This window comes from Octodon degus, unplaced genomic scaffold (genome assembly GCF_000260255.1).
Source record: "Octodon degus isolate 3935 unplaced genomic scaffold, OctDeg1.0 scaffold00160, whole genome shotgun sequence".
NCBI classification, from domain to species: domain Eukaryota; kingdom Metazoa; phylum Chordata; class Mammalia; order Rodentia; family Octodontidae; genus Octodon; species Octodon degus.
Genome location: NW_004524736.1, coordinates 4,692,105 through 4,698,148, shown reverse-complemented (window position 1 = coordinate 4,698,148; position 6,044 = coordinate 4,692,105). Strand labels below are relative to the sequence as shown.

Genomic DNA, 6,044 nt, shown 5'->3' with positions numbered 1-6,044 from the left:
AATAAATAAATAAAATAAATAAATTAAAAAAAATTTTTTTAAAAAATAAATAAAGTCCCATTTTACAGAAATTTACATAAAATCCACTAGGAGGCTTACTAACGTTACTCTCTCTAATGCTATTCTCTAAAGTCAAGCAAGGAATATCAATACATATATAATATATACAGGTACAAAACTGTCATAAAATGTCCCTAACCTTATAACAATTCCATAGTTTAGCTTAGATTTACCAATAATATTTTGACCAACATTTTAACAAAACCACATAAAAGACAAAGCATAAGCGATTTTAAGCAATTTTGGCAGAACTATATAAGACAAAACTGTATGAGGCAAAGCATGAACAATTATGAGCAATGGGCAAAGACATCAACATTTAAAACAAAAATTTGTTACGTAAGCAAGTCCTAATCCAGAATCTATGAAAGAAAAGCAAACTCATACCTCCGACCAATGATCTTGGTGGGAACCTCCAAATGACACAGGGACCTCCAAATGATATAGGGGGACAAAATGAAACTTGTGACTTAAAAGGTACCTGGGACGAGTTCATGTTCTCTAAAACCAAAGAATAAATTTTAAGAATGAATGGAGGTTATGAAAGGAATGCACTTCTTGGGGGGAAGAACACTCTGTCTGAGAGAGAGAGAGGAGGGGGACCCTGAGTGGGTGGTCCCCCAGGAAGCTGTGTCTACCAGGGACTTTGATAGAGTAAAACCATGTAGTGAGGTGGGTCTAAGGTGGTAGAGAACATGAGAGCTTGCTTAGGAGGGCATGAGGTGGGGCAAAACTATGGTCAACCAATGAGATTACAAGCACCATTGCTCAGGTAAAATTGATTAAATTCAGTACCAAATGGGGAAGCAAGTCATGTAGCAAGCAGGCGTGAATACAGGACAGGGTCTCTTCTTGTTGGGGGTTGGGCTAGTGACTCATTTGGGCTCTTTCAAGGTGATTGAAACCTATGTAGAATATCAGTCCCTGATGCCCATCCAGAGGGATATATGTAGCTAGATGTTACCTCTTTTGTCTTGGTTTTGGGGTGTGGCCCAAAATGGAGTGTCTGTCTCTTCCAAGTTGAAAGTCACCTTGTCTTCCATATTGTCTCCTTGAGGGCATGGTCCTGTCTGACTGCCTATAATATTTCTATCTATTTCAGCTGCCTGTACCACGTCTGGCTCCAAAGCACTTCTGAGTCGCCTCCTTCACTTGCTACCTCAGCTAGTATGTAATGGGCAAGAGGTGAAGGAAGCTTTCCAAACTACATCCTGCATCTGCTCTGGGTCTCGGAAGAAGTCTTGAGTTCCTTGGCTGAAAATTGGACAAGGCAGCATCCCACAGCATTTTCAGAATGCAGATATATCCTTTTGCTTTTTGTCAGTGTAGTTGGGACAGTCTGTCTGTCTGTTTCTCTCTCCCTCTCCTCTCTCCTCTCTCCCTCTTCTCTCTTCTAATGGAAGATAGGGCATATTGGGAAGGGTCGTGAGGTCATCAGAGCCAAGTCTATGCTTTTCCACCAGCACCACCCTGGCTCCTGTGTGACCCTGTCAGGGGCAGAACCTGCCCTGGATGCAGGGCTGAGCTGCAGCTGTCCCAAGGGAGGAAAGGAGGTGCTATTGAAACAGCTCAGTGTACTGCAAGTAACCAGGTGGGGCCAAGGCCTGTGCAGGCCCTGGGGAGCGAAAGGGTGGGGCCAGAGAGGTGCCAACCATTAAACTGGCTAGCCTGTGCATTCTGAGAGATGTGGAGAGGGTCATCCTGGACGCGGCAGCGCTCCAGCCTCTCCTCCAGTGTCTTGAAACCTCCAGTAACTGTGAGCTAAATAAACCTTTCCTTCCCTCATTTTGAGTGTCGGGTATTTGTCCCAGCAATGAGAGAAGAGTAACTAATACAAAAAGATAAAATAGGGATCAGAATGTATCCCTGCTTAGAAACCTCTCATTTGCCCTGCAGAATGGACCATCTCTCTCCTTTACTTGTGTGCTGCCCAGGTAGTATGAGTCCTCATGAAAGATTCCAGGGTTAGAATACACAGCTTATGGGAGCCAGGCATGGTGGTGTGTGCTCGTAATCCCAGTACTTGGGAGGCTGAGACAGGAGGATTCCTGTGAGTTTGATGCCAGCCTGGGCTATGTAGTGAGTGCAGGGCCAGCTTGGACTACATAAGGAATCTCTATCACAAAAAAAACAAAAACAAAACACAGTCCATGGGGCTGTCGGGGCTCCACTAATCATCACTCTGGTGATGAACAAGTTGCTTGCCCTTCCTAAGCCTCTGCTTCCTTGCCTGAGAAATAGGCATAAATGATGGGACCCAAGGACCACTAATGAGAAAAGCACATTCGTATCTTTTAGTCAGATTTAATCCATAAATACTCAGATTTAATGTTGGTCTTCTCCTTGCATTCAGTTTCCACCTCACACTGCAGTTTTCTTTGCTTTTGCTGCTCCCCTACACTGTGCTAACCTCAAGGGCAAGCACTGTAACTAATTCCTCTATGCACCTTTCTGGCCTCTAGCACCGTGCCCTGCTCACAGTGGTAAGAGCCAGTTGCTCCATCGATTTTTGCTTAGTTGTTTTTTTGAGATGGAGTCTCACTATTTAGTTTTAGCCTGGCTTTGTGCTTACAATATAGGCCAGATTGGTCTCAAACCTGTGATAACCCTCCTGTCTCAGCCTCCCAAGTGCTGGAATTATGGGTAAGCACCATCACACCCAGCTGCTCTACAGAGATTTGAAGAACAGACTCAGCACCTGATTCCAGGAAGTGTGGAAAGTAAAAGTCATTTAGACCAGCACCTAGACTGACCACCACTGCTGAGCCTTAGAGCCCATATAAATGCATCCTAATCCTATAAGTATATTTGATTCAGTTTTTTTTCAAGCTGGGAAAAACTTTCTAAGTCATTTATTCCAATATTCTTCATTTCTCTGAGGCCGAGTGAGAATACCATAGCTCTTTTACGTACAAAATACTGAAGCAGTACACTGTCCAGATGTTTTTAGAAGACTAAATGATACTTCTTTGTTTAAATTTTATTTTAGGGAAAGGTCTACAGGGTGTTCAGGGTCTCACTACTAGATTGAACTCATAGTGATCTGCCTGTTTACAGCCTCGCAAGCACTGGGATTACAGGCATGGATCGAACCCCCGGCCCCTGTGCCTGCTTGCAGGTGCATTAATCCACTGAGCTATTTGGCTGGCCCTAAATGATACTTCTTCAGTTCTAGTTTCTCCAAATCAAGGTTCCTCCATTTCAGCATTTGATATTTGGGGCTAGATAATTCTGTGTTGTGCAGGACTGTCCGGTGCATTGTGGAATGCTTTCCAGGATCCCTGGCGTTTCCACTAAGTGCCACTCCTTGGGCTGCACCCTCTCCCTTTCTCCTTGATCACCACTATCACAAATGTTTCTAGACATTGTGAAATATTCTGCAGTGAACCACTGGTCTAGACAGTACTTTAGAAAAAAACCCCTTCCTTTGAAATGCTGAGGGCCTCGGGCTATCCTATCTAATAAGGTTGTTTTAATGAATAGTTTGCTAGCAAATCTCATTTGCAAAAGCTCTGGAGATAAGACAGAAGTATCCTGCAGTGAGGGCTGGCTTCAGCCAGGACTTGAGCCCTTGCATAGTGCCTGTGTGTGTCATTCATTCATTCACTCATTCATTCTATCTTGGCTACTTCTGGGGGTCTCAGAAGTGGCTCCAATTTCTTTCTTTCTCCGAACACCTGCCTCTGTCTGTGCATTGTCCAGGTATCAGGACTGTATGTGGAGTACCCTTTCCTATCAGAGCCCTCTTTACATTCTATTTTGATCTCCTGTTTGTCTCTCTGCCTCATGGAGGGTTATAACCATCTTTTTCATCATCACCATTCCCAGCTTTTGGCTGGCACACAAGGACTGTCTGAGGTACATCTGTTGAATGCATATGTAATAGAAAGAGTAACATGGCATGTTAAGCTGTGGGTCAAAAGCATAGACTCACCAGGCGTGGTGGTGCATGCCTGTAATCCCAGAATTTGGGAGGCTGAAGCAGGAGGATCACTGTCAATTTGAAGCCAGCCTGGGCCATAAAATGAGTTCAAGGCCAGACTGAACTACATAGTAAAACCCTATCTCAAAAAGACAATAAATAAATAAATAAATAAATAAAATTGAAGAATGGATCTAGGAGCAATGAAGGTTAAGAATTAGAAATATTTGTTGAAGGATAGAAGTTCCTGCCTAAGAAGGGATTGAGGGGGCACCAAAAGTGGAATGCTCAGGACCCCACTTCACACTGGAACTTTTATAAAGCACAACCACGTGGGTACAACATGGGTTACAGCTACGATCATCCAATAAGATTGTAAGGATAGCAGCTTATGTAATATTGATCTAATGGGGAAGCGAGTTACACAAGCAGCATGGGAAGAACAAAGCTAATAAAAAAATAAAATAATTTTAAAAGCTCTGGGGATATAGCTTGGCAGCACAGTGCCTGCCCGACAAGTGCAAGGTCCTGAGTTTAATTCCTGGTACCAAAGAAAATAATAAAAATAAAATAAAATAGAAAGAACATAGAACACAGGTAAGGGGCCAGGAATATAGCTCAATGGCACAAGCGCCTGCCTGGCAAGTGCAAGGTCCTGAGTTCGATTTCCTATGTAAAAAGAAGAACTCAGATAAGTGATGAATGGATGGTGGGTGTCTTTGTTGTCCACTGAGGTGACTGATGCTTATTGAGACTTTATTAGAGTAGGTGTTATCATTTATCTCATCCCTTGGGGAGTAAGAAGCCCTGGTCTTTTATTTATTTATTTATTGTCTTTTTGATACACGGTCTCACTATGCATTTCAGGCTGTCCTGGAGCTCACTTTGTAGCCCAGGCTGGCCTCAAACTTGCAGCAATCCTCCTGCCTCAGACTCTTGAGTACTGAAATTATAGGCATGTGCCACCACATCCAGCCTTTTGTTGTTATCTTGAGTCCTGGCCTTCAACTGATGGCTCTCCAGACTAAAGTTGTGGTGCGTTTTCACATTTTTGTCCTGACTCTCTGGAGGGGCCTGCCCTATCTGACTGCCTACAATATTCCTACCTATTTTAGCTGTCTATCACAGGAATCCCAGACGTGCACACACCTAATTGCAGGACTGTTTTTGTCTGCCTTGGTATTCACCTCCCGTTTCCAGTCATACACCTGCATTTTGGTTCTTTTCATGTAGAAAATGATTGTTTCATAAAACAGAAATGGGAACAGAAAAATGACTTTGCTCATTGGGTACAATTTGGGTCAGCTCATCTTTACCTCTTTCAGTGTTTTGTAGAGACATAAAAATAATGTTGTTATCCAAAATCTTGTCTATAATGCTATTAATAGGGACAAGATTCCACATGTGGCTGAGAGTTGGTTTCTGGGGAGTAGATGGAGACGTGTCTGTGCATAGGAAAGTTACCAAGAAGGATAAAATCCAACTCTTAACTATTGCATACATTCAATTTTCTTTGTGAAATAATTACTGAAAATACTGAAATACTGACTGGTAATTCTGCCGTTTAGGCGTGCATGTGCATGTGAGTGTGTGTGTGTTACTGGGGACTGAATCCAGGACCACATCCCCAGCCCCCCACTTTTTTTTATTTCTTTATTTTTGAGACAGGTCTGGTTAAATCACTAAATTGTCCCGGCTGGGCTCAAACTTGAATCCCCCAACTGCAGCTGCTCCCTGCGTTGACATTACAGACGTGCCTGGCTAATTCTGCTTTCCTGAATGCATTCTAACACTCCTTAGTATTTCACGGTTTACCAATTTTTCCCTCAGATTGCCACTACACATTAAAAAAGAAAAGTGTAAGAATTGTCAGCTGTGGGTTTTTTTTTTTTTTTTTTTTTTTTTTTTAAAATCTGTGGATAGTTTCCCCAAGAGAACAGAACAATCAGTCAGACATGTAACCAGGACTCTCTTTGCTGACGATGGTTAGTAGCCGGGACAGAAGGTGCTTTTCTAGTCAGACATAAACTCTTTCGAGCACCTGCAGTCTCATCCTCACTTC

General features: G+C 42.9%; 1 long non-coding RNA gene across 1 annotated transcript in view; it reads right to left on the bottom strand.

The window, feature by feature from the left end:
- The window catches only part of LOC111813030, a 12,880-nt gene that overhangs the window by 3,390 nt on the left and 3,446 nt on the right, over positions 1–6,044 (bottom strand). The window lies entirely within an intron of this gene.